This window comes from Vidua macroura, chromosome 1, assembly GCF_024509145.1.
Source record: "Vidua macroura isolate BioBank_ID:100142 chromosome 1, ASM2450914v1, whole genome shotgun sequence".
Taxonomy (NCBI): Eukaryota; Metazoa; Chordata; class Aves; order Passeriformes; family Viduidae; genus Vidua; species Vidua macroura.
Window position 1 is genome coordinate 9,939,285 of NC_071571.1, and position 11,406 is coordinate 9,950,690.

Consider the following 11,406-nt stretch of genomic DNA (forward strand, 5'->3'; position numbering starts at 1 on the left):
CCTGTTCCAGTGCTGAGCCCGGGAGTGAGAATGCAGTCAGGGATGGAAGAAGAGGATGTAGAGGAGCAGGAGTGTGTGTTCACAGTGTCAGTGAGAAGTGGGTTTTTCCCATGAAAGCCAGCATTGTGGCTGCTTTTTACAGCCACATGGCCAGCCAAGACTTCAGTCTTCACCATGGGTCCAGTAATACCAAAAAGCAGAGCTTGAATGATGGACTCAAGTTTTGAGTGAATTAATTAGTTTTTTGAACTACTTCAAATCATTTTAAAGCACTTTCTGGAGTTCAAGAACATGCCAAGCTGTTTCTCTATGCACAACCAAAGTGTTTTGCTTTGTTGCCTTGGTGAAGGTTTATATGAAGACGTATGCTATCTGGCCCTAAAAGTTTTCTCTCACGGCCTGCCTGAAGTCAAAAGAAGGGTTGCAGGAAGAAATCAGGAGGGCTAAAAGGGACTTAAAATTGATACCCTGAAGTAATATGAGACAGTTTTGTTGCAAGACTTATTTGCACAATTTCAAGCTATAGTAATCCTTCTCAAAAGGAAAAAAAAAACACAACAAAATAGATATATTGGATTGCTGACTGCTAGTTGTCATTGGTTGCTGTTTCATTAATTGCATACTATGTCTCTTCTGACATTTAATGTAGAGTAGAAAACATTTTCAGATGCTCTGAAATATTAATGTGGAATATATCAAGAACTGTCTGCAAAATCTCAGGGTTGCATTGTGATACTGTAAAAGACGTCAGTGCAGTTGAGCACAAGTGAACTGCGTAAATTCACAGCTACAAAGTGTTTCTATAAAATGAAAGAGGTGAATGTAGATTAGATATTAGGAAGAAATTCTTTTCTGTGAAGATGGTAAGACACAGAATATGGTTGTTGAGAGGAGCTGTAGGTGTCCCATCCCTGGAATTGTTCCAAGGCCAGGTTGGATGAGGCATTGAAGTACCTGTTCTAGTGGAAGGTGTCCCTGCCTAGGGCAGGGGAATTGAAACAAGATGATCTCTAAGGTCACTTCCAACCCAAACTCTTTTATGATTCTATGATTTAACTACTTTTCTACAGTCATTGTGTTACAACTGTGACATGGAGTCAGGAAGAGTCCAACAACAGTCTGAAAATGTCTCCCTTTTTCAGATGGAGAATTATGTTCATCTGTAGCTAATGTAACATTGGATAACTTTTGCCACATCAGCTATTTATTAGCTAGAAAATATGTTTCTGAGTAACCCCAAACCACTTACAACTGCAGACTGAATTCAGAGAGATGTTAATGAAAAATATTACTTATTATTCCCTTATTGCATACTATGAAAAGTTATTAGTAACTTATTTTCTATTTATATTAAGATAAAACAGTGAAAGAAATCATCAGTTAGAATCAGAAAATACTGGAAGAGGTTGAATCCTTTGATACAGCATTTAGGCTTTTACCCAAAGAACGAAGAACATGTATTTCCTTTTCTTCTTTAGATGTCCAGATCCACCTCTCCCTCTTTCCAAGCATCTCCCTTCCCTGTGCATAGCCTCCACTAACTATACTGTACTAATCACAGAAATGATGTCACCGAAACATGCCCACATGCAGGAAGGGACAACAGCCACCCTGTGAAGTGAGTCTTTGTCTCAGTGACAATATTTTATACTTCTTGCAGAGAACATGGTAGGAAATGTGGGAACCTTTTAAAGACAGCAGCAGATCCAACCTTAGAGCTCTAACCAAGGGTGATGACTTAATTTCAGTTTACAGAGATCAGCATCACACTCATATTTTCATCACAGTAGAGGCTGAGGCCTGATATTCAGGCCTCATTAACTATCATTTTGTTGATAGTTAAAAAGATATAATTTATTTTTTTTTTATGTTAAAGAAGGAAAGAGCATAATTTTTGTCTTTTGTTCTTTCCTACTGATTGCTTGATTTTATGAGCTCTACCAAGAAATAATTATGTTGACTGTGGACATTTATATCTTTGATGTCTTTCTCAATACACAAGAGCAGGAGAGGCGATCATATAGTGAACTGCTTTCAGGAATAAGGAATTGCCTTCAGTTCAAGAACTGAAAAACAGTTACAAGGGGTACTGAGGTTGCAGCTTATATAATCTAAGGAAGTTGGGAGGAAAAAGTGATGTATGTTGTGATTTCTGGCCCGAGTCTCCAGTGCTCTAATCCATATACTACTCACCAGAGTGCTTATTCCTTTGTTAGTGAAATAGCTGCAAAAGGATTTTGTCAACCAGATTAACAACATTAAAAATTAGCAGCATTTGTAATACATTTATATTTTCACAGCTCCTGTCAGAGCAAGATCATCTTATCATGCTAATTGTACAAACAAACATTTCTGATCTCTAGAGCTAACAGGCTGAATTCAGACACAGTGTACAAATAAAATAAATGGAGAGACTGGAGAAGAGGACAGAAGGGAAAAACGATAAGGACACTTAGTTGAAAAGACCTTGTACATGCATAATTGAGGCTCTATTAATAAACTAGAGCTAAGCATGAGATACTAAGGAGGTTAGTAATCCCTGCTGGCCAGCTGCAGAGCTGTTAAAGGAAGGACAATTTGTCTTTAAGGAGACTGGTCCTGCACCCCACTGTGTAGCTGAGTGGTATTTTATAAATGCCAAAGAGTTTATGCAGTTTCTTAATTCTGCTGGCCTGAGTCACGTATGCAAGGATAAAAGTTGTACCTCTTATGGCTATATATACTCTTTAATCTTCTTTAACACTTACAGCATATTAGGGCAGTCCTTTCCCACCTCACACTCTTCATAGAGACCATTTGACATATCGGGAGAGAACAAATAAGTTAAAGGTTTTTTTCTTTTTACTTACAGGACTTTCCATAATTTCTGCCTTAGTAGTAATAAAACACTGTTGTAATAAGCAGATATATTACACAGAATCATAAAATGGTTTGGGTTGGAAGGAACCTTAATTATCATCCACTTCCAGCATCCCTGACAGGGACACCTTCGTCTAGACCAGGTTACTCAGAACTCCATCCAACCTGGCTTTGAACACCTCCAGGAATGGGGCATCCCCAACCTCACCACCCTCACAGTAATTTTTTTTTTTCCAAAGTGTCTAATTTAAACTTAGTTTCTTTTAGTTTGCATGCACTCCCCTTGTCCTGACCCCACACAACCTTGCAAAAAGTCCCTCTCGAGCTTTATTGCAGGCTCCCCTCAGGTATTGGAAGGACACAATGAGGTCACTTCTCTTCTCCAGGATGAACAATTCCAATTCTCCCAGCCTTCCCTTGTAGGAGAGGTGCTCCATCCCTCTTATCATCTTGGTGGCCCCCTTTGGACTCACTACAAGAGGTCCATGTCTTTCTTCTCCTGGGCACCCCAGAGTTGGATGCAATATTCCAGTTGGGGTCTCACTAGAGAGGAGCTGAGGGACAGAATCCCCTCCCTGCCCTGCTGCCCACGGGGCTTTGGATGCAGCCCAGGACACGTTTGGGTTTCTGGGCTGTGATTGCCCATGGCTGGGTCATGTCCAGCCTCTCACCCAGCAGCACCCCCAAATCCTTCTGGGCAGGGCTGCTCTCAATCTGCTCATCTCACAGCCTGTGTTGATAACAGGGGTTTGTCCTGACCCAGCTGCAGCACCTTGCCCTTGATCTTATTAAACCTCAGGAGATTCTCATGGGCCACTTCTTGAGCTTGTCCTGGTGCCTCTGGATGTATCCCATCCTTCAGGTGTGGCAACTGCATCACTGAGATTGCTGTCATCTGGAAATTTGGTGAGGGTGCAGCTGATCCCTTCATCTGTGACGATGTTGAAGACATCAAATAACATTTCCCCAGTACAGACCCCTGAGGGACACCACTTGTGTCATCAGGATATGAGCCATTGACCACTACCCTCTGGTAGTTTATGACTACAACAATAAATATATTTTGGTAATGAAAGCTTTGGATTAAAATCAACCAGTCTCCTCCCTTCTTCTTTCTTCATGAAGTCTAATCACTCCTTATGGTGTCAGGAGTTGCTGTTAAAACATTGCTCCATGCAATTTTCCATTTTCTCTGTGGCCCTCTGCCCAAGGCACAGATGCACAGCCATCCTTGGGCTGACACTTCCACTCACAGGGAAGAGTGAGAGGTGACTGTGGGGCTGGGGTGAGCTGTGCTGGCAGGTGTTGTGGGGCCAGTGTGCTCACAAGAAACACGTCCACGTGTGCCTGATTGGACAATTCCCTGACAGATAATTCTGCCTTGGATTGCCATAGCTGCCTCTGTGCTGATCCTGGAAGACAGATCTCTCCCCTGTCCTAGTTCATACAAGCCAGGACTTGAATGCAGTGAGAAAGTAGATGTTACCAGTAGCAGTGAGTGGCAGGGAGATTCATCTCTCATCTTCCCTTTCACCCTTCCCTCACTTGCCATGGTTTTGAATTGTTTTCTCAGCTGCTATAAACAAAACATTCCTCTCACCAATATTCTTTGCTAAGATGTTCACGCCCTATGAACTGCCAGCTGTACAGGGAAAGATCAGAGCAAGAGTGTTTGTACCTTATGAGGAAAGCTGCTGGTTGGTGGGCAGTGAATTCACAGCTAGAAAGGAGATGTACAGGAGCTTAATCCTTCTTCATCCCATGGGAAGTGGGTGTATAGCTCACATCCTGCATTAGTAGTGCTCGGCACTGGGATGCCCTCAGGAAAGCCCTAAAAGACAAGGGCCAGTGGGAGCAGAGATGAATATGGGCCTGTCCTGTTCTCATTTTTCATGCTTTTAACTTGGCTTCTGCAGCTGGTCAGATACCAGGCCAGACAAATCTCTGGTCCGAGTAGGTCTGTCCTTGCATTTCTATGGTCCTGTCAGCTATCATGCTATATTATTATATTAAGAAAGGCATCTCAAGTCAAAAACTTTCTATCTTCTAAACATCATCTATCTCACTGCTCTCTCCTCCACTTTCTTAAATGCACCTCTCTTTCAACTTCAAGCTTTGGGCAATCATTTTCCATCTTTGTTTTCACACTGCCCCAGGTCCCTTGGGACTAGAATGGGAATAGCCAAAATTCTATGAGAAAGCCTTTTCTTGGGCTATATACAATTTATCCAGAAGCAGAAAGTACTTTGAAAAAAATAATAAAAAAAAACCAGTTCTCACAAGACTGTCTAACCCAATTTAGCAGATAAAACAGATTCTAATAGCTCCATGAATTATCCAGACTTTTGTCTGGCTCTCAGTCCTGAACTTTTTCAACAGTTTGTGGTTTACTGACCACCATCTGTATGTAGTATCAATGTTATGACATCAATATTTATTTCTCTGTTGGGCTGCCTGCATGGAAGTAGATTTTACCTTTCTTTTTGAACACAATGAATTTTACAGTCAATAAAGAGAGACAGGTGCTTAACTTACATGCTTTGCCTCTTCTTCTAGAGCCATAACAGAGATAACACACTGGACTTGGCCTTCTGATTTAGGCACCTACTCCATGCCTAAGGTTTAGGGTACTGAATACTCCCTTCAGCTTCAAAGGAAAAAGAATCTTGCCCCAAAACAGGGGTTTTCACTGTGGAAAGTCTTAATATTGTGGTTGCACTCAACAGTAAAACTTGCTTTTCAGGCCATAAGCAAAGTTAATTGTGAAAAAAAGACAATTTTCAAGCTTCCATATAGTGGCTTTTCAGACAGATGGCTCAGAGGCTGTTCAGAAGGTGAGAATAATGCTCATTTTCATATTTCATGCCTTGCTTGGAAGCTAAAAGGGAATTGGTACTGGAGATGATCCAGTGCTTTAGTTTCTAGGTTTTCCCTATGTAATAAGAACAGATCCAGCAGGGTTATAAGATATCTACAGTCCCTGATGTGCAGTGTTGGTCTCAGTAAATTCAGTGGCAGATCTCCCATTGACTTGAGCTAGAGTCAGGGTTTTCCCAGAAAAGTTTGTCAAGAAAGGTGTTTTTCCCTTAGATTCTTTAAAAATTACTTTACAGAAATTTGAAGCAGTGATGTGATTCTAAAGAGAGTCCAAACCTGTACACTGACCAGACAATCAATCCTAATTCCCTGAATCCCATATGAAAATGAGCTTTTGCTTCTAAGTTTTGAGCAGAGGAATTGTTGCCTACTCAGTAGTGTTGTGGTACCCTTCACTGGAATTACTCTGGTATGAAGGACCTTAACAAAGGCTGATTTACCATATTGAGAAGTCTGCATTGTGTTCATACCCGTCATTGTAGTCATACCCATCACCATTAATTATAATTCTAGAGAGGATTAAGAAGGAGAAATGAATGGACTATTAACCTTATGGGAGCAGGCTGTAGTTGTACAACAAAATTATAGACTGAGAAACAGCAGTGAAACTGGTGAATTTGGGGGTTTTGAGACTGAATGACAAGATCCTTGGTGGAGTATAGTGCATTATTTCCTACATAAAAAACTAAGGCTGAAAAATCATCTCCTTTTAGGCTACAACTCAAATCTTATGTATTTGCAGCAACACTATAGCTACTAGATATCTCAGCAAGACAAACACAAGGAGGTTATCACTGTGTTTTTTAACAGCATATTTGGGGACCTGTTTTCTCTGCACATCACTTATGGATAATGTTTACTTTGTGTCTATGGCATAATATGCCATGGTATACTAAGTTAATTCAAAATAGCTTGCTAAGTTAATTCAAAGTCCTTAAACTATCTCTTTGCATGGATGAATATCTTGACCAAAATATAATTAGACTCTATGATGATCAAGGGAGCCTGGCAGTGAAAGAAGGAGAAAATAGGCTGGACAAGGTTAAGTCTGCATTTGCAAACATCTTGCATAGCACATACAGCTAAAAGAGACTAAGCCAGAGACTAGAAGAGAGAGATATGGGCAGATTCAATGGAAATCCATTGAGAAATAATGACAAATTCCAATTGGCTTTTTCTTCCTCTCTTTCTGAGTAATTAGAGATGTCCTGGAGAAACAGACATCTTTTCCAGGACACGGGCAGGAATTTCCACAAGGTGGGTGGGATTTGGGGGCAGTGGTGGGGAGGAGAGCAGTGGCAAGGAGCCACTGGCCATTTGGTGGTGAGGAAGGAATGTAAGGCCAGTATGGGTGATGTCAATGTGAAAAGCTGGCACAAAAACAATGGAAAGCTTTGGTTGCTTGTGCATATCCAGTGCCTCAGTCAGGAGGTGACTTAATTGTGTTTGCTCTTATGCTGACCCAAGAGAAATCCTTGTCTGAATGATACAAATATCTGTTCTGCTCTGTTTATAGTACTTTCAGTCAAAAATAGCCAGGCCAGGAGGGAGTCATTTAAGGAAAGCATTTTGCTTATGAAAATGCATTTTCCTGTTTGCATATAATTTGTATACACACCCACACTCTCACACGTGCAAAGCCACGTCTCACAGATGAGTTTTTTCCTAAAGCTGCTCAGCAGAGAAACTACTCACAATACTTTCTCCCAGCTTTGCTTACTAGCAGTGTTTGGAACAGTGATCCCAGGTCAAAGCCCATTGGAGTATATGGAAAGATGCCCATTGACTTCACTGAGATTTGGATCAGGTCCCAAGTCTTTCCCTGTTTAGAAGCTGGAAAATAAGCTGCAATTTCTCAGCTGTATATGCTGGACTAACTGGGCCTGAAACTAAGTGCACAGGGAAGCTTAACATACCCAAGGCTGTACCTTGCAAATAAGTCTTTTGTTTCTGTCTGTTCACGGATCATTGGCTTCTTCAAAGTCAGACAAACAAATAATGCTCCTAGTCATTGAGTTTTCTGTCATTACAGGGTTTGGCAGTTGTCATCTGCAAAGATGGAACCATCCCTGTGGACATGCCAGAGACACAAATTTGGTCTTCTGCAACAATGAAAAGTAGTGGATTTTAGTGTATTTAAGAAATACATTTTGAAAAAAACTTTTTCAGATCCTCTTCTGCAAAATAGATATTCTCCATGCATCCAATAGACTTGAATAAAAAGAAGCATCTTTGGCTTAGTCTTGGCATTATCAGATAAATTTCTTCCTAATGTACAATTTTATCAAAGAGGATTTTCAAAAGATTTTAAATAATGACAAGTGGAAGCTTTTTCATGATGAGGGATGCATTGACCGTGCTGCTTCTGATCTACTTCTTGAAAATTAACTGACTACATTCACACTTTCTTTTTTTTTCCCAGGCTTAATTTCATTTTTTTACTGTAATAGTAATCCAGAATATTAATTTTTGTTTTGTTTTTAATTGAGACATTACAATTATTACTCCTGCTCCTGACAGGGGGGATGGAACTAGATGATTTTTAAGGCCCCTTCCAATCAAGCCCATTCTATGAACAGACATGAATAAGAATAATAGGCTACATCCTATCTTTCATATTTGAGGAGATTTGCATTATTTTAAGGCTTTTTAGCATCCCAAAGAGTTTTTGTGTTGATTCCAATGTGAATTTCATTGTTCTGAGGCCCAGGAGAAGGGCTGATGGGGGACAAAGGTAGCTTTAAGCTAAATGTCAGCTATCTCTTACTTCTGCACCAGAGGAATCCATTCCAAGACTACTGTTTTATGCAGTGATACATTACTAAAGTGACATAATTATGGGTGTGGCATAAGAATTATGATATTTTTAATTATTTATTTAAGTGTTTAGGGATTCCTCTTAATGTGACAGATGTACACTCTTCTCAAGGCACCAGCTGAAGTGTCTTTTTCTATTTTAATAAGGTTATTTACTTCTGGAAAAAAAACCCAGACATAGACTGTTGTCAATTTTTTTTTTCAGTTTTAATTTCATTCAGACTCATAAGAGAGTTTGTCTAATTTTCTTATCTTCATTATATTTTGATGACAACTTCATTATTTTAGAAAAATTAATGATTACTCCACTTTCCTGTGTTAAACATGAGATGAGCATTATGCACTAATTATAAGGAATGAACTACAACTGACGTCAACAGAATTTGACTGCGCATATTATAAATTAAATCAGAATATTATACAACAGCTGGAAGACAGTCTAAGAAATAACTTTTTGAATGCCATGTTGAAGGACATGCTGACTCACACATCCATTTAATTCAAGAATCTCTACACAAATAATATTCTTGTCTACTGACTTTTGCATAGCCTGGAAAATGTAAATGAAATTATTTCTATGCTAGTTCTGGCCAAATGTAGTGATTCCCATTCAAATGCATCAGTTGTACTCTGATTAGGAATTGGCTTATACTGCAGTGAAGTCTGGCTTAGGCAGAGCCTGAAGCGCTCAGGGTAGCAGTCACACCTATGGTCACTGTGTGTGCAGCCAGTGAAAGGTTGGGAAGGGAATTCATCACCAGCTCCAGGATTTGGAGAAACAGGTGAAGCTCAACACCCTTCTTGTTGTGCTCAAGAGCTCATTTTAATGGTCTGTGATCAAAAAGGAGCACCCCAGCTTTTGATCTTCAGCCACATTGATCTTGCTCCTTTCTGGGTATAGGGGATTTTCTATTTTTGCAGCACTACATGAGCTAGGCCAAGCTGTGCCTTACCAGAGATCCTGCAGACAAGAATGGCAGGCCTGGAAAGTGTTTCTGAAGTAAACAGTAGGCTCCTTTCTAGGATAAGGAATTTCTTAAAGGGCTGAGAGTGAAACAAGATTTCTCCATTCACACATCTGATCTGATAAGCAATCTCATCAGAACAGATTGAGTAGTGTTCACTGCACACTCCAGTTCTAATACAGATATTAATGTGTGCAGACATCTGAGATCAGACCTCTCCAAAGCCCCCACCTGTAAGCTAAAACAAGAATCACCACTAACTTCTGCTCAAAGCATACATGGTAAGTAAAATTATAACTAGTCTTCCTTGTGCAAAGTCTTTACTGTCCCTTGCACACTGACATTCAGGATTCTGTGGAATAGTTTGTTGGGAAGAGAGTGGCAGAACCAAGTGAGTGTCTGCTGAGGACCAGGTCCTGCCAGACTCATTCCAGAAAATGGAACATAAATTGTCCATTAGCCAAACACCACTTGTACAAATCATTGGCCTCATTGACAAGATTATATTGGAAGCTTATTTTGGCAGGTCACTCATTATATTTAAGGTAACATCAAGGACCTTTATTTTCTCAGTTTTTTAGGGGAATAGTTTTCTTTTTTTGCTTTTGCCATATATTTTTCATTTGTACCTGAAGAGAATTTACTTTGGTAGACTGTAAAGCTACTTGTGAATTTGATATGGCAATTCAGTCTATAAAATCTGATCATTTATTCCAAAAAAACTTGAGTTTTACATGTGGTATATATATTTTTCTTTTATTAAATGGTCAGTGAAGACTATATTAATATTCTGCAAGACTATTGAATATTAGATCCCAGAAATTGCTGGTTCATTCCTGCTGCTGGTACAATGATTCTTGGCTGCAGGGGTGCAGACTGAGTTGTGTAACTGAGAGTCTAGAGCTGTATGCTTGATGTTGCATTTTCATGTCATAGGTCAGGGGGAGGGTAAGAAGAAACCATCTCACTGAACAGAGAGCCAGCCTTCAGGGGCTGAGAGGTCCCACTTCAGCCCCCCAGCATGGGTGACTCCTAGGAAACAGAAAATGTGAATGGAAAAGTTGTAATCTGCCTTGAAGAGTAGCAATCCTCTTGAACACATGTCTTGAGAGAGTGTCAAAACAGTGTTGTTTTTTTTTTCCTGAGTTTGTTGGTTATTCCCATTCTCTGCAGTTACCTATGAATAATACACAGCAAATGCTGGGACAATAGTCTTATTTTAATATTTTCTCTGATCCTTTGATAAGCTTCAAGCCCACAATGGAAAGGGAGGGAAAATGGTATTTATCTTTGCTTTTCACTGTGAAAATAAAGAAATTTCCTGGTAAGGAAAGAGATAAAATCACTTGGCGCAAGGACTTCTAATTCACACTGGACAAATTCAGGACAGTGTTATATATATATCAACAAATAATGATGGAGGAATTTCCTTATCATCTTACAGTATTTTCCCAGACTTCTAGTAACAAAATATTGGTTAAAGATTTATTTAATGGAATGCAAAGTTTGCCAGGACTCTAGAGTGGTAATCTAAGAGAAGTTTAAGTGCTGATATAAATATATTTTACCTATATAATTTGGTATCTTACATATCTATGTCTTATCAACCTTTATCTTTTAATACATACACACTCCTGACAGGCAGGACAGGATCACACACATCACCCCTGTGGTTACAGACCTGTTTCTGTAAAATTTGTAGCTCAAATTACTTTGCATCAAAACACTTTTATCTGAGTGTATTCAAGATATCAAGGACAAGGTTTGGGAGCCGAAGTTGGTGTCTTTTATGAGAAAAGTTAATGTCTGTGGGAAAACACAAATTTGGGGAAAAGTTTCTTGTTAATCAAAAGGGCAAGACAATACAAAGTTACTAAACTTTAGCAAA